At 39.5% G+C, this 18,520-nt stretch overlaps 1 protein-coding gene across 5 annotated transcripts in view; it reads left to right on the plus strand.

Moving 5' to 3' along the window:
* Positions 1–18,520, plus strand: part of MIPOL1 (mirror-image polydactyly 1) — a 290,887-nt gene that overhangs the window by 131,622 nt on the left and 140,745 nt on the right. The gene's annotated exons all lie outside the window — the stretch shown is intronic.

Here is an 18,520-nt window from a genome sequence, read left to right on the forward strand (position 1 = left end):
AAACTAATCATGAGAAACCCATTTTTTAAATTGTTAATATTCCTGTTCTGTTACAAATAAATGTTTAGATTTTTACAACACTTACTGGCTGATCCTTCCCCAGATTCTGTGTCCGGGGTAACGGCTGGGGAGGGTTGGTAGGGGATCTCTGTAAGGGTGATGAAGAGATCCTGGCTGTCGGGGAAATCAGCGTTGTGAGCGCTGTCGACTGCCTCGTCCTCCTCATCTCCTTCCTCATCTTCCCCGTCCGCTAACATGTCCGAGGATCCAGCCGTGGACACTATCCCATCCTCAGAGTCCACGGTCACTGGTGGGGTAGTGGTGGCGGCCGCACCGAGGATGGAATGCAGTGCCTCGTAGAAACGGGATGTCTGGGGATGGGATCCGGAGCGTCCGTTTGCCTCTTTGGTCTTCTGGTAGCCTTGTCTCAGCTCCTTGATTTTCACGCGGCACTGCGTTACATCCCGGCTGTATCCTCTCTCTGCCATGTCTTTAGAGATCTTCTCGTAGATCTTTGCATTCCGTCTTTTGGATCGCAGCTCGGAAAGCACGGACTCATCGCCCCACACAGCGATGAGATCCAAGACTTCCCGATCAGTCCATGCTGGGGCCCTCTTTCTATTCTGAGATTGCACGGCCATCACTGCTGGAGAGCTCTGCATCGTTGCCAGTGCTGCTGAGCTCGCCACGATGTCCAGACAGGAAATGAGATTCAAACTGGCCAGACAGGAAAAGGAATTCAAATTCAAATTTTCCCGGGGCTTTTCCTGTGTGGCAGTTCAGAGCATCCGAGCTCGTACTGCTGTCCAGAGCGTCAACAGAGTGGTGCACTGTGGGATAGCTCCCGGAGCTATTAGCGTCGATTTCCATCCACACCTAGCCTAATTCGACATGGCCATGTCGAATTTAGCGCTACTCCCCTCGTCGGGGAGGAGTACAGAAGTCGAATTAAAGAGACCTCTATGTCGAACTAAATACCTTCGCGGTGTGGACGGGTGCAGGGTTAATTCGATGTAACGGCGCTAACTTCGACATAAACGCCTAGTGTAGACCAGGCCTTAGGCATTCATGTCTAATTATTACTAAAGTTCACACAGAACTAGAAAGTAAGGGTAAAAGAATTACGTTGAATGAATGAGATCAGTTGTTTTATTCACGTTACAGTCTCACTGGAAAGGTTCTAAGTTGTTACTGGTCAAGTGTTCTTTCCAAGTAATCTTCAGAAGGTGGTGAGCTGATTTTGTATCCTAAAAGGGGATTACAGTGCACAGTGCAAACTGGTGTTGGGTAGAAGAGGAAGGCTTCCACTCTGCCTGTCCTGAAGCAATTTGGATATCTCTGGCCTCCTGCTATCAAGCCTGGTTTGGGGAGCTCTGGTCAGGAAGTGAAAATCTTCATCCCTTTGTAGGTTGCTTCCTTTACCTTCTGTACTCCTCTGAGCCCAACTATTCTTTCTCATTTTAAAAGCACTGGTTATAAACCCACTTCTGAAAGTCCCAATGACAACTAGAACATGTTAGGACTTTGCATGGGGATAGGAACCTTAATTTAAACCAGTCAGCAAAACCAGCCTAATAAATCTCTTGATGAAACTAATGGCATCTAGCAGCCTCTTCTTAGAAGAAAATCCAGATCTTTATTCTTCACTTGTAACCAATACTCGGGCCATTCTGCTTTCCATGCTGGGGCCAAATTCTTACTTAGACAGCTGCTGTGTGTCTCATTACACTTTCTCTTTTATGTGCTGCATACTGTCCTCCATGGTATACAGACGCTTCTGAACCGTTGTGAGACATTTATTCATTTTGTTTGTTTTGGCAGATGGATCCACCCCATTGCTTTCAAGAGATGTCATAACATTCTGTAAGCTTTCTGTTTTGCTTAAAATTTCCTCAGATCTCCCTCTCCTTAGGGTGTCTTTCCCTGTAAATGTGAATGATGGAATTGCCTGGAGACTTCGAATTGGGTGTGGGTGATGGGGTTACACATATAGCAGGCTACACTTCAGAGAAATTCTCTCTGCTGCTTTTTAGTGTAGACCTGGCTTGACATGAATAACTGGACGTGGGTGAGGCATCATTTTTTGGGATTAGGGAGGTAAACGAATCAGCAGGCTGGAAACAGAATATCTGTACTAGCTAAGATAAAGGGGAACACCCAGGGAACTATTTACAATGGACAAGATAGCAATGGATAAGTCAGAAATGTAAAGATAAGGCAAAGAGTAAATTGTACATGGCCAGTGTGTGGACAGAGCATGCTGTACAGGGATTGGTTCCTATAGATTAACCAAGCCAATCCCAATGATGCAAGTATAGTTATATGCAATGTAATGCATAAATGTATATGGAGGAAGAAGTTTGCTGTGTAACCTTGGATGTGTTGTATGTCCTATGCTCACCCCCTACGCTCAGTGGCACTGGAACATTTTTAATAGTGGGGACCAGGAGCAGGGCTGTGTCTCTGGGAGAGGGAACCTGGACAGAGGTACAGGGGCCAAGGCTGGGGCCACAGCTGGAGGCGGGCATGGGGTCAGCAGCGGGACCCCACGTAAAACCTGAGTGTACTGCTGCACCTGTACTTCCCATGCCTATGCTTGAGTCTGACCAACTCAGCATAGCTTTGCTGTCTCCAAATAAGTGAACCTGAGTGATGAGGCTGAAGTTGAACTGAGTTCTTGGGGAAACAAGCGAAGAGGTCTTGAGGGAACCACAGTGTTTAGTTTTAGGCCTTTTTGCCTCTCAGTTAGTGGTCTGAAAGCTTTTAGGTGGCTTTTCTGAAATAACAGCAGATTTCCATTCAGAGCTGATGCTCTCAGAAGCTCCCCATCAGCTTGGGTAGCTAGTTCCATCCCCCCAGATATAATGTTAATGAAACAAGATTTTAAAAAATATATATATACACACACACACACACACACACACACACTATATATATATATATATATACACACACACGTGTATAATAAATCTCATTTTGATAGCATACACTATAGTTGAAGCTGAGAAAGCTACACATTCTAAACCTATCTTTTCTGTTTTATATAATTTTTTTAAATTTTTTCCTCATTTGATGTAACATCACAGGATTAGTCTCTCCATATGTCATTCATTTTGAAAAGTTTGAGCAAAATTGGCTTTTGCTTGAACTGGAAAAAAATATTTTTGGCTGCATTTGATCACATTTGACAAAAATATCTGAAATTTACATTTTCAATTCTGTCCTTGTTCAGCTCTCAGTAAGGAAGAATTTCAGTAATGTTTGGAGAAAAAATGATAATTTTAAAGTTTGAAGGTTTATAGTTGTGTGTTTATGCATGCAGAGCACCTTTTCTTCTGTATAATGTAAGTTCTTGGCCTTTATGTAGCATTATGTAGCATGTGTGTGTCGGGGGATAGGGGCTGTTTTCAGTGAGAACAATGAAAGCAACATGTCCTATATCTCCATACCTCATTCCAAGGAGAAAAAGAGAAACTACTCTTTGATTGTTGAAAAAGTACCTGTTGCCACGGTTAGAGCTGTTGAAACTTTCCCTTCTAATATACACCTCTACCCCAATATAACATGACTCGATATATCGTGAATTCGGATATAACGTGGTAAAGCAGTGCTCTGGGGGGGCAGGGCAGCGCACTGCGGTGGATCAAAACAAGTTTGATATAATGCGGTTTCACCTATAACGTGGTAAGATTTTTTTGGCTCCCGAGGACAGCATTATATTGAGGTAGAGGTGTACCTAGTTAGTTATCTTCCTTTAGATTCCCATAGCCTGTCTAGGTTAAAGTCGCTTTTGATAGGGTTTAAAGATGTTTGGGGAACACACCTTTTCAGCGAGAAACTCAAGACCAGGCACTTAAGCAATTGACAGCTCAATTGAGAGTACAGTACTTATCATCATGGCAAACAGCTAGTTTGTGTACCATGAGGAAGCACCTGTAATCCCATGATTATAATAACCGAACAAGGAAATTAATAAACTATGGCTATTGCACAGTGATCCCTGATACTTGTTTCCTGAACTAATGTGATGGTATTTAAAAAAGGACAAGAAGCATTCTTGGCAGTTATTGCACAAAAGGACAACTTAACATTTAGGCAATAGTCTTGTTTGCATATGGATTTCAGGAAAATCCATTGAAGCTTATTTGAAAACCAGCTCATTAGAATGACAGATTGTTTTCAGAATTTTGTTTTCTTGTCCGTCAACTTACATTAGTTGCATTCAATGAAACAAGGTTACAGTTGTACAAAAACATACCTATATCAACAGCTGAATACTCTGCATTAGCCTGAGAATCAGATTCCTCATGACTAGAAATAGGTGGAAAAAAGGATGGATTATGCTGGCTGTTTGCTTCTACAGCACTGAAATGTCTGTAGAGAAAAGGCTAGTCTAGAAATGTGTTCTCTAGCCAACCATTTTAAACTGTGGTTATCCTTTTCCAGCAGCTTCCCCAGTTTACAAGGCTGGAACTCAGGTGTACCAGACTGTGTCCACTGCCTCCATTCAGTTATATATATACCTGTGAACAATGCTGGTGTGGCTTGCTTAACTTTTTTTTTTCGGGGGGGAGGGGAGAAGAGGTAGAGCAGAGCAATTAGCAGCTGTCTGCAAGGGGAGGTGCTGTGCCAAATGGTTGACAAGCTGCCTTCTGGCTGTTAGCCATCTGATTGCAGTGGAACCAGCTTCTCTGCTGAACAGGCAGCACAACATGTGGCCACCAGAAGCAATAGCTAAATATCATGTAGTCTAATGGGCTAGCATAGTAGTGAAAGCAAGGGTCTAATTTTAGCTCTAACATGGGCTCCTTTTGATTTAGCCGCTTGAACTTTCTCTTTTAACTTCCCATCCCATAAAACGGGCAAGTATTGCTGGCCCTATCTGCTAACCTCAGAAAGCTGTTGTAACGACTTATTAGTTTATGATAGTCAGCTGCTATAACATTGCTGCGTACTGTTATTATAATGAGAGAGACTTATGAGGGAAGACATAATACAGAGAACATCTGTGGGGATAGGAAGAACAGATTAGAGAGACCAAAGGGGAACAGACGTTGTAATGTGGACGGGCGGGGGGTGCAAAGTGGGGTGGACAACGCAGGACAGGGTGAGGACGAGAGGAAAGAAGATGCTGCTTTTCAAAGGAAGAGACACAAAAAGAGACACAAAATTGTGAAGAAAAAATGGGGCATCTGTGATTCACATATGGAAGGAGAGAAAAAGGAGATAAAATAGGAGGGAAAGAGCAAGTAAAAATGTACACAATTTGTAGGGTGGTGAATTTAGATGAATTTATGCTCCTTTCTGTTCTCTGTCAGAAATCTCTGTGAATTTCAGGGAATAGGATGGAATGATTACTTCGATCAGGTCTGTTATATTAATATTGCTGGCTATTCTGGTGTGTGTAGTTAAATAATTGGAGGAAAAAGACAATCTAAAATGTACTAGTTTGTATGTACACACATCCAGTTGTTTGTACTGCAATAGCCCTTCAACCCATAGATTATTTGAAGAATTGTCCCTTGAAACTTTTAAAAACATTAGTAGATGTGAACAGAACTCGGAATAAACAGTTGGGCTCCACTTTTTCCTGCAGCTAGCAGGAGGAGAGGAGACTGCTAGCAACCTGAAGATCCTCACCTCTCTCTTATAGAAAAATAATAATTTATGTTTAGGGGGACTCAAAACATGCTCCCTGAAGTCCTAAGGCTGGTCTTTTGGATAGTGCTTTGATCATGATGAACCAAAGTGAGTTAAGTTTTCAGGAGGTTAGGAAGTAGTTTTGTAGGTCCATTCCAAAATATTATGGCTACCTAAAATAAATTAATGGCAATATCCTATTTTCTAGAACTGGAAAGGACTTTGAAAGCTCATTGAGTCCAGCCCCCTGCCTTCACTAGCAGGACTAAGTACTGATTTTGCCCCAGATTCCCTAGGTGGCCCCCTCAAGGATTGAACTCACAAGCCTGGATTTAGCAGGCCAATGCTCAAACCACTGAGCTATCCCTCACCCTCTAGCTGACATCTCAACACAAGGAGTGACATTTGCAGCAGCCATAACTGAATTTCAAAATAGTTTACCAACAACTAAATAGGGGGTCACTGATACGTAGCAAATAGAATTTTCATTAAGGGTATGTCTACACTGAAGCTGGGAGTGTGCTTCTTGGCTTGGGTGGACAGAAATGCGCTAGCTCTGCCCAGCTAGTGTGATAAAAATAGCAGTATAGCCAGAGGTAGCATGATCAAGCTAGCTGTTGAATACATACCCAGGGCATCTGTGTGGGTTTGTATCAGGCGACTAGCCTGATCTGCTGCCTGTGCTATCCTTGGCTATTTTTAGCAAGCTCCCAGCTGCAGTGTAGATGATGTACCCTAAGTACCTGATTCTGATACCCAGTCTCAATGTGCATTGTATTTTACTCTGCAAGTAGCCCCTTGCAATGAAACTAATGGAGTAAGGGTAGCAGAACTGGGCTTTGAGTAGTCAGTGGATTTTTAGAGCATCAATACTGATACACATGCCAGTGTCCAGAAACACATGATTTACACTAAGAATTAATTGGTATAATTAGGCATATTTTTATCATTATATTCTTTAAACATTTTTAAAAATGCTGTTTAATATTCCAAACTAATTACATTGGAATTGTTTCTTTGTTCACGCTGAAATTCTCTTTTTGAAGTTGCTACTATGCATTGAATGTAATAAAGAATCCCGTAGCAAATATATTGTACTTCTAGACCTCTATCCTGTGATAATGATTTTTGCTAACAGAGATCCACAAATTGTTTGGTAAAATAAATGTTTGTGTTTCATTATCAGTGACAGTGATAAATAAAAAGCTTTGATTTTTAAATTATTGCACCTTTTTTCTCCCACGATGAACTCTTAATTAAAATGTGCAATTAGCTGAACTATTTGGGATCATTGGTAATGTTTTTTGTTTTGATATATACAATGCACAGAAGTATGAACTATTTAAAGTTGATTGTACTATATTGGTTTCCCGTGCATGAGCTTACTAACCTATTACCATGAGTACTACTTATCAGCTTACATGTTTAGTTTATACATTATTTATTAGAATTATAGGTCTGAAATTAGAAAATTGAATGAATAATGTGACCTCCATGTAAAACAGAAGTCTCTTATTTATATATGAGATGCATTTAAAAACCCTAAAGATGGGTGAACATATTTTTGCTTAATTTCAAACCCAGTACAGTATTGTGTGTAAAAGTTTCACTCAGATTCTGGAATTATTACGTTTTGCATTCTGCCTAGAAAGGACTATGAAGAAAGTAGCAGAGGGAGGGCAAAGAAAAAACTCCACTGGGGGATAAAAGGTAAGAGAGGAATATAATCCAGAGAAAAGATATGCAATATACGTGCCAAGTACAAGGCCCCCACTTATTCCAGCATTAGTTGAAGGGAGTTTGTCTTTTTCCAGTACACAGTATAGAATTCTCTTTTGCTAGAAAAAACTTATTGCTTTTTGTCTTTTAATTGAATGTTCTTAGGTAAACTGCAAGGGTCACACACTCAAATGAGTTTTGCAACCCCTAAAAGCAGTTTGAGAGGTTGCAAAACCTAGAACTTCACTGAGTTTACCCATTCCTTATACCGACCATTTCTATATACTGTGTGAAGAGAGAACACTGGGTTACATCTTGTAATCAAGCCCAAAATGCCAGGGAATTGAGAAGAATTACATTAATAGTTATATATCATGTATGCAGATGTGAGATCCATGTGAGAAATGGAAAAGTCCTGTGACAAATTGCACATGCATATGAAAAGTGTTATACCGATGATCTCATTACCTGCCCACTAAGACCCCAGTCCCACAAAGATTTATGCATGTGCTTAACTTTCTAGGAGTGGGAGTGCTCACATTGTCTGAGATTAAGCACATGCATAAATCTTTGAAGGACTGAGGCCTAATCCATCTTCTGGGATTCACCATTCCAGACCACTGAGTTGCTTCAAACAACAGCAATTAATTTGCAACGAAAATGTTGTCTTTCCACCAAATGTGGAATTTCCCTCCAAATTACCTAGGTCCCCAATTAATAAGATTCAAATGTGGGCCAGTGGCAGTTTTTCTAGACCTAAAAATGACATCACTTGAAAGTCAGATACTTCATGGCCTTGTGGGGCTAGAAATAGAAGCAGTACCCTATTGAGAATGAGATATTCCCTATTTTCCCTTGCGACCCAGCACGCCAGTTTTCTGATCTATTACTTGCAACAAAATATGAGAGCACTCTTTTCTCTTCCAGTGGATACTGATGCAATAATTTTATGTCTTGTGATACAATGTATACTTTTATATGCATGTTATCAGTGCAAGAAAACAGACAAAAGTAATACATCTGCTGTGAAGGTGGGTGGTGTATGACCTGAGAACATCTAACAAAAGGCCTGTAGACTTGTCTACAATGGATCAGATGCTCAAGTGGACCAAGCTCTAAACCATCGTTCTGCTTCCAGGATCTTGGGGCCACTGGGGGCCAAAACAGCTTCTAGATAATTTAGAGCAGCATAAGAGCTGTGGGTTTGACTCCATACTCTCCTAGCTGTTATACTCTGCCACAGCCTTGACATGCCCCCTGAGCCAGAAGCTCTATGCCTTTATGCCAGGTTTGAATTTCCCTCCCACTAGTCTTAGTGGGAGACTGTGATCTATGCTTATATTGTTAATTGAATAAAAAGCTACATCTAATTCTATCTAGCATATACAGTGGGGGGGTTGGTTTGGTTTGGGTTTTTTGTCCAGAGCATGGCTACAAATATTGTGGGTCGAATTATGCTCTGTCTGTATCCCTGTAGAAATCCATATTAAATCTGTTGGGCTTAATAATCAATAGTTTTGCTGTCAAAGTAGGAGGATGTATGTGGTGAGGTCCCCCCAAGTCGGTTCTGGGTTTGGTACTATTCAATATTTTCATTAATGACTTGGATAATGAAAATTTGTCGGTGACATCAAGCTGGGAGGGGTTGCTAGCTCTTTGGAGGACAGGGTGAGAATTCAAAATGATCTTGATAAATTGGAGAATTGGTCTTAAATCAACACTGTGAAACTCAATAAAGCAAGTGCAAAGTACTACACTTAGGAAGGAAAAAACAAATGCACAAACACAACATGGGGAATAACTGGTTATGAAATAGTCCTGCAGAAAAGGATCTGGGGGTTAAGTGGATAACAAATTGAATATAAGCCAACAATATGATGCAGTTGCAAAAAAGGCTAATAACTTTCCAGGGTGTATTAACAGTAGTGTTGTATGTAAGACAGGGGAGGTAACTGTCCTGCTCTATTCAGCACTGGTGAGTTCTCCAAACTGGAGAATTGTGTCCAGTTTCCCACACCTCCCACTGGCCAGGAACCGCGAACCGCAACCACTGGGAGCTGCGGCGGGCTGTGCCTGCAAATGGTCAACGTAAACAAAATGTCTTGTGGCCTGCCAGCAGATTACCCTGATGAGCTGCATGTCGAAGGTTGCTGACCCCCGGTCTAGGTTGACTTGATCCTGCCTCAGTGCAGGGGGCTGGACTTGATGACCCCTGAAGACCCTTTCCAGTCTTTCAGGAATAGAATCACAGAAATGTAAGGCCAGGATATGATGGTCTCTAATTGTGTGGCCTTTTTAGACCTACAAAAGGCTATTTTAGGTAATTTCTAGAGATACTACATTTTTAAATTATTTTTTCTCTCCTTTTCATTGAAAATCAATGGGACTTAGACTCCTAAATGCCAAATTCACTTTTGAAAGTGAAACTTAACACTACTAGGTCACTTGGACCTTGCAACAATAAATGGAGCAACACCAAAAATTGGGGTCTGACACCAGTTTTGACTCTGTTACAGGCCTACTTAATGAAAGTTTTCACTCATGGCAATAAAAATCTTCTGAAATAGCCTGTGCTTGCAAGACTTCCATTCTGATTTCCAGAACTTAACAGGTTTGGTTAAGCAATCCAAGCTGTAGACTGCTTATTCAAATCAAACCACCATATCTCTTTAGGTTCAGCCATTACCAGTCTTTGCCCTTTGCAAGGACAAAGATAGTTTTGATCATTTCTCGGCCATGATTGTGGTCCTACATCATAGGTTTGACTCTCTCCCCACATTGCCAAATGTTGAGGGCTCGTTATGATATGGTAGAAATGTACATTGAGAGCTTACTGAAGAGGAAATTGATCTTGCCATGGTTCTTCCAAGCTTCATCCTGAAAGGGAAAAAAAGCTGTATAACTACATAAAAGTTACAGCTAAATTACACTCGAGGCCAAATGAAATTGCACAGGTGTGGCTGGTGGCTATTTGATTGTACCTGTCTAGATTTTTTTTTTTAAATGAAGAGGGACAGAAGTAGTTAATCATCTGAAACTTCCATTCATCTTGTTTTATGGTTCCTTAAAGTATTCCAAAGAAAATAAACGAACTCTTGATTTGCTGCTGTTTGTCATGTTCATAAATGCACAGTTTGTGATGTACATTGTGTATTATCTGGTTCCTTTAATCCTCCAGGCTCCAGTTGGCTCACAGTAGCAATGCAGACACAGAGTGTTTCATTTATTTTTTAATGTTTCTGTTGATGGCTTCTGAGTGAGCAAGACCCCAATGCACAATTGCAAAAAAATGTTTCTAGCTTGAAATGTTTCTCTTACTAATCGAATATAATTTTTTTTTTAAGAGGCAGATGTTTCTGAGGCCTAAGCGCTATAAAAGCACTTCTCTTTCTTGAAATTCCGGTAGTTTTAAGCTGCTAGGCATTGTATAAATAATCATTTAAACACATTTGTTGAGTGTTTGCCAGGACTTTGAAGAAAACCTTTTCTTTCAGACAGTAGAAAATTTTAATTCAAAATTATAGTTTAATGGAAAAATCCTTCTATTGATTATTGTATAGAAACTCATTTATTTTTTAACAAAAATAATTCTTCTACATGAAAAAAGATATTATCTATTTATATAAATATAAGTGCTTCCAAACATCTGCAGTTCAATGTACATAATTCACATTGACACCAAAGGTTGGTTTGTGTTTTGACTGGAAGAGTTTGGTATTATTTTTGTCTGCAAAGGAAAGAGTTGTGTAGCATCCAAGTGGCAAGATGTTTGCCTCTCAAGCAATCATGATGAATTTGGGACAAGGAGCAGACTGTTCAAAAAAGAAAAAAAACTGTCAAAAACAATGGAATGCTTGCATTCCATTAGGACTCTTTGAGTTGGGTGCTATTTTCATGTGAAGATCTTTAAAAAGAAAATAAAGAAACGGATAATAGAATAATAAAACAAGAGTAAAATCAGCTAAACTGTTTGTCTGCTTCATATTATTGTATTCACTCATGTCTATAGATGACTGAGAAAAAAAATAGCCATAATTAAAAATAAAAAATTCTAGTGCTCCATGTACAGATTGTATGTGAGTTGCTTATGCCACTGATGAAGTGATTGCTATTGTAAATGTACCTCAAAATTTATTTTTCATTACATTTCTTTTCACTCAGCAAAACAGTAATATTCTCTTGACTATGTATAAGGGGATAAATGCATTTCTGTCAAAATGTTGTACATACAACTGTTAAAATGAACACCTAAGTTGACCATAACTGAAAGACATTAGAGAGGGAAATATTTCTCTCCCCTTACACGTATTTACTTTGTATATTGGCTGCAACCTGGTTCTTGTCAATTTCACTATTTCACTTGTATTTCAGCAAGGTATTTAAGAACAGGCCTAACATAAAGCACTGGCGTAATCCCGTTGAGTTTCATGGAACTACTTGCATGCTTAAAGTTGGGTGCATGCTTAAATACCTTGCTGAACTGGACCGTAGTGATTTTGACCTAGATGCTGCATCAGAATGTATCCTGTACCTATATGGAGCTTCAGTGAGGTCAGTGCAAGATTGGGAATTTAGAGTCTCACTTGTTGGGGAAAAAAAAGATCCACAGGGCTCTTTTTTTTAAGCAATTGTTTTATATGTCAGGACATACAACTAAGTGTATTCTATCAAACTGGATTTTTTTAAGTTATCAAATTTAAATAAATTCATGTAGATAATTATCCCTGTAGGTGCAATAGTATAATTCAGTAAAATGGCTTGGGTTAGTGACTCACTTTTTATCTTTAAGGTTAATAAATACTGTTTTTATCAAATACATCAAGAGAACCACTATTCAAATATAGGGTCTACATCCAGATGGGACTGCTAATGCAGAACTAGTCCCAGAATTATCAACAGTGCAGGTTCAGACAAGGACTGCAGGATCTGCTCCATGAATATGATATATTTTCATAGAAGAGCTAAATAAAATTGTTTTGTTTTTAGATTAGATTCATAATGCAATTGGTATTTCTGCTGAATTCTAGATCTCAATAAAGAACTCTGGGCCAAGTTCTACCCTGGTTTACACCTGGTGCAATTTATTCAAACAAATGACATTGTAAACAGGTGTCAAATTTTAACCTCAAACCTGTGGTGAAAAGTAGAAATCTACTCATAATTTGTGTAGCATGTGAAAGGTACAATGCATTTTCTTCTTTTGGAGCATCTTGCCATAACTGTTCTTTTCATTTTAATAAAAGCCCCACTCCGTACAAAGGTGTTGTGCAGCAATATAAAAAACATAAACAAAAGTTAGCAGGCTCAAATGGCCCTAAACATTATATTTCCCCTCACACTACAAATACAGTTTTCTTGCCACAACCCCCTCCTACTCTGCTCAGCCTGCCATTTGTTGGGTTGCTGCCCTAGTCAATAAAACCTGGGGTCGTCTCTGGGTTGCGCTTAGCTAATCTTAGTTGTCATTCAACCCCTGCATTCAGATAAGAAATTAGTAATTTGGTCAACTGCTGCATCTGGTTTGATGAAATAGAGACACAGGTCCTCATCCAGCAAAGCACTTGGACACATGCTTATTTTTAAGCATATGACTAATCCCATTAAAGTCAATGGGACTACTCATACTTCAATGTTTTGCTGAATCAAAGCTATAGAGCTGTGTGTACATTGCACAGGAGGGTGACAGTATGGCTCTTAATCCTGTCTAAGCATTGCCTTGTTTCCTCCACACTTAAAACAACTACTGACTTTAGCTGTTTCTCCAATTACTTTCACATTTCTCTTCTTCCCTTTGTCTGTAACCTTGTTGGTCTTGTCTTCACTAGAAAATAAAGTTATGTTATAACCAACTTTGAAGACTCCTACATTAATGTGATAGAAGAAACTTAGTAGTCAGTGTAGACAAAAGAAAGTGGTATGTAACAACATGTTAGCTAGTTGTAGATAAACCCTGGGAAAGAGAATGCTGGGGGCTTACCTCTGATCAGCTGATACAATGTGTTAAGCATGACTTGTCTGTACTGACTATAAAGTCTGTACTGACTATCATGTTAATACAACCTCATTTTCCAGTGAAGACAAACATGATGAGATGGTTCCTTTGAATGCCTCTCCTCTAACTCACCTCTGAACCTACTCCAATCTATTTCTACCCCCTTCATGCCACTGGAACTGTCATTACCGTGGCTCTAATAATTTCTTCCTAGTATCTAGGACTCTACTCCATGCTTATCCTCCTTAACATTCTGATGCTGTCAGGCTCTTCTTCCTGAGCATTTGACACTGTCCTTACCTGGTTTTCTTCCTATCCCTGACTGTTCCCTCAATGGCCACCTTGAGCAGTTCCTCCTCTGTCCTGTTCCCGACCTCTGTAGGGGTCTTCCAGGCTCTGTTCTTAGCTGTCTCATGTTTTCCCTCTGTTTTTTGTCACTGTGTTCTCATTGGTTTGTGTGGCTCCAATTACTTCCTCTGTGATGATTCTCAAATCTACCTTTCCTCATTAGACCTATCTCACTCTGCTGAATCTCACATCAGATGCTGTCAGGTGCACAGAAAGAGCAATTGATCTGTGATGGGCCTTTAGTACCTGCATAAGTGCTGGAACAAGAGGTGCTGTGGGTGCTACTGCACCGCACCCTCTTTCTTGAAGTGGTTTTTATTATAGACAGGGTTTACAGTTTGATTCAATGGCTCTTAGTCCCCCACTATACAAATTGTTCCAGCGCCCCAGGCACCTGCATGGGTTTCAAGTAAGCGGAGGAAGAATAAGTTTTTTAAAACATACTTCTGTCTATTCCATTCTCCCCACTTTGAATCTGTCCCCTTGGGAGGTGGGGTCTCAACGTCTTTTCTTCTGTCTTTGTGCATCTCAGCTCCCCACATTTCCTCCCCTGCCCATCTGAGCTGTCTCACTCTCAGGCACATACCAGTTTTTTTCTCACACTTGCTCACATTTACTGTTCTCTCTCACACACAGTTGACTTCCTTACTCTTCCTTTACCCCTGTGATGCTGCATACTACCACAAGGAAGATCCTCAAACCCTCCAGGTGTGGGATGGGATACAGCCTCCAGAGGATGGAGACACATGCACACCCCCACCTAACCCCCTCACTCCAGATTTCATCCCCCTCCTGAGTGAGGGATTAATCTAGAATGACTGCCCTTCCCCAAGCTCCGAGTCTGGGGGTGGGCACAAAGCAAGAGTATTTTCACCTTCCTCAGGCCTGATAGAGGGAAAGACCTAGGAGTTTCTTTTCCCTTCAAGGCATAGTGGTGAAAAGCTCTTTGGAGGATCCTTTTGACTGCCCTGCTCTCAGGCCTAGCAGGAGGGAAGAAGACTGGCTGAGCTGGGTGGGAGTGCTTCAGCCCTTTGGTTAGCAAATGCTAATTATGTTGCCCATCATATCTGTCCCTTTCTCACTACCTCTCTGAAATTCATGGGTGTAAAACTAAAGCCCTCTATACATACATAATTCAGTAGGAGGAATATAAAAATCAAGTCCAAAGTGATTACATTTTGAATGATTTGTGTGGTGATCACCATTAAAGTGTCACCATATGCCAACACTTACCATGCAGTGGTTCTCTAGACACTGCAGTTGTTTCCTATTTTAATTATAGAAGAAAACTAGTACAACGGTGAGTGGCAAGTATTGGGAAATGTTGATGTTTTACTGGCAACTGCTGTACAAAAAGGAAAGACTTATTGCTAAGGGAGCAGAGCTGGGGGGTGGGTTTAAAGAGGAGCACTGTTTGGGTTAGAGGCTGTTGGTGACATGGGCAAAGCCGACTTAAGCTTGGTAATTTTAGAGCTAATGTGTACATCCAGATGTTATAATAATTCGTTCTTTAGGAAAATTTCTCCTGTTTTCTACCTAATCCTTTCACCCTTTTTTGACATTACACACCGGAGCTCTGCATAGGCGATGCATATCTTGACTACACAGCTTTTCTTGATGGTAAAATCCATTGACATGAGTGAGCTGATCTGCAAGGGGTTACTTGTGTGAATCTCCATGAAACAACACATTCCTTCACCAAGGCTCTAATGACCCCTTCTTAGCTATGTCTCCAGGACTCTACTCCATGCTTATCCCCCCCTTGACCTGCAATGACACTGCGCATATGTGCCATGATTGTGTCCAAAGTATGTAAGATATTCAATCTAGGAAAGAAACAGATTGCTAAATGATTATTGCCTTTTACATAATATAATGCTTAATTCAGGATTTCCTCTACATGAGCAGTTTTCTTTCAAATAAGAATCTGTAGATAGTCCAAAATCTACTTAAGTTGATATATCATTTTAAAATAGTTTCACTCATCTCTGATATTGCTAGGATATAGCTTGAATGTTTCACAAATAAATATCTTCACACATTTGATATAGCAGGGTTTAGAAATTCGCATTTATAATACTAAAAATAAAAGACTTCCTCCTTTAGGCCTTAAAAGCAAACATCTGATGCTTCCTTGTCAGTATTAAACTGGGCCATGTCTTCTCTCCGCCCTACTCCAAAAAGATTTTTATACTTGTTTTTAGAAGGAAGTCCAGTTTCATCCTTGCAGCTGTTGGCATCTTTCAGCAAAGTGGGGAACCAATAAAAACACATATTCTTTTAAAGAACATCTATTTTTATTGGACCCTGCTAACAACCAACAGCACAGAGGTCAAAAAATGTTGGCTGAAATGAGTAGAAGGCCCATATTGTCTAAAACTGTTCTTAATACTCCTTCCGAACAGCAAAAATATTGTCTGCACAGAAATTCCAGATACTCTTGCCCTTGTGAGAAAGGCGTGTACTTTTAGTACAGTATTGTTAATGCTAAAAATATTCTAACTGTACATTTTTGTGAAGTTATTGTATATATCATAAAAATACCATTAACATATAAATAAAAAATTGTCGCCATAACAACAGTTCTTCATAGATAAGGCATAGCTAGGTGCTATTTCCTAGACTGGTGAAAATAAATTTGATTTGCGATGTACCTGCGACAGGTTTGGTTAATGAATTATTTTAAATGAATTAGGGGACTTCTTGTGCCTTCTACTTGGGTGACACTATCATAGATTTAATTAATTATACACTTTTTCTCCTGTGATAAGTAAATTAAGTCACTAAGTTGGTTTGGTTTTTATTTTATTTTTTTTGTGATGCCCCTAAAATGGATTCTAGCAACACTAGTCCTGATTTTCTATTGTCAATGTTTTTAGTGAAAATGAGATAATTTTATTCACTTAAGATGGGAAAGTGCACATCTAGCATATTTAAATCAACTTAGACACTGTTGAGGGTGACATACCTTTACTTCTACCAGCTGCTTTGATGTGTGGGCATGCATGCTCTGTGCTGCTTCTCTTTGACTTGCCTTCTTGCCCTGTGAGTAGCTAGGATAGTGCAAGAATCTTGCTGTTTCTGTTTGTCAATATCCTGTCTTCACAAGAGTGGAACAAATAGAGTAGAATAATATTATGAAGTGCACACAGAGGCCTGCAGTTGTGCAAAATATCGGGCATGTGAGGTTTGTTATTGAATTATCCAATAACTAGTTTTAATATTATCTATGTACCAGTGTTATTTTTGGAGCCAGGAGGGCAGTGTGAATAAAAATGCATGATATTTTTCAGGTGGATTAAATTTTTGACCCATTTCCTTATGTTACCCCAGTCTGTTTTAAGAGTCATTGGTACAATTAGTATAATGTTAAGAGATTTCAATACAAAAGATTTTTTTTTTTAAAGGAAGGCATTTTTGAAAGGTTGAAATGGCAATTTTGCTGATGTTAAGTTGAAACTGAAAACTCATGATTTGTGATAATGAGTTAACTAACTGATTTGAAAACTCTGGTTTTATGAGTCTGCATGCCAGAGAAACTGTACCCACATATACATGGATTTAATTAGAACTGATTCAGAGTTGTTGGCGTTATTTTCATACCACCTTACTTCTCTCAAATTTGTTATGAAAAGGCATTTTAGGGGCATGATTTATGATTGCTGTTTTCTGTAAAAATGAGCATTAAAATTATATTCAGTACTTGAACCATTGCTTTATACAAATAAACACAGACATACACAAATCAAATGTATTAATATATCATCTTAGCCTTAGGCTTTAACAAGGAAAAAAAATCCACAACCACCATCCATCATGGTGCACTTTAACAGATTTTTTTGGTCTTTTCTCTATTTCTCCTTTGTTATTCACTATAAAAATGAAATAGCTGCGATACAGTTAGCACACTTGCACACAGTCACCAGTTTGAGAGAATATACTAGTTCCAGAAATATTCCCTCTTTTTAAAAAGGAGAAATTCACTAGAGCTGGTAACTTTTCTGAGCTCAGGTTTCATATGCAAATACATAAAATAGAGACCCAGATACTTCATTTGGGTGCTCAGATCAGCCCTTATTTGCCCATTTTGAGCAACAGCCATTATTTGGATACCCATGCAAGCCTTGGGATTTGGTGTCCAGTTTAGGTGCCAGTGTTTGGTAATGGGGCCCAGAATCCATTATTTGTGGTTAAGAGTTTAAAGCAGGAAATAAAACACTGTTATCTAAACTTGTGTTGGAAAATGCATTTTTGGATATAGCTTTAAAATTTTATTTGGGACTGTAGATAGACTCACTAGCCTGTAGTCTTCTGGTTCAGAACCATTTACCCTTTTTAAACATTGGGGCTAACGTGAGCCATCCTTCCTTGTTCGCTAGTCCTGCATCATGACAGATTATAAATTTGATAGGAAATTTGATTCCTTACATAGCTTATGACCCTGGATTATTTTGGAAGCTATCTGTCCATAGTAATATTATTTGAGTTTATATTTTTAGTTTTGAGATCACAGTGCTAGTGGCCATTACATTTTTGATCTTCTCCCTTCCCTCTATGCCTACTCTGAGTATTCAGCAGAACATGTTCCTCATCTTTGAATATTCAGATACTGTGCCGTCAAACTCCTCCATGCTTTGGTTTTCAATGGTGCTATCCTAACTACTTCCTTCTGCTTCCCAGTAATATGGTGTACGCTAAAAATATTTTGTTTTTGCTAATGTTTTCAGCTAATATGTTCTCTTCTCTCATTTTTGCTTTAGCAATTCCTCTTACATGTCCATAGTAAGACCTTGAATCTTCATCTCTAGTTCCCCTTTCCCT

The sequence above is a fragment of the Malaclemys terrapin genome, chromosome 4, assembly GCF_027887155.1.
Source record: "Malaclemys terrapin pileata isolate rMalTer1 chromosome 4, rMalTer1.hap1, whole genome shotgun sequence".
NCBI classification, from domain to species: domain Eukaryota; kingdom Metazoa; phylum Chordata; order Testudines; family Emydidae; genus Malaclemys; species Malaclemys terrapin.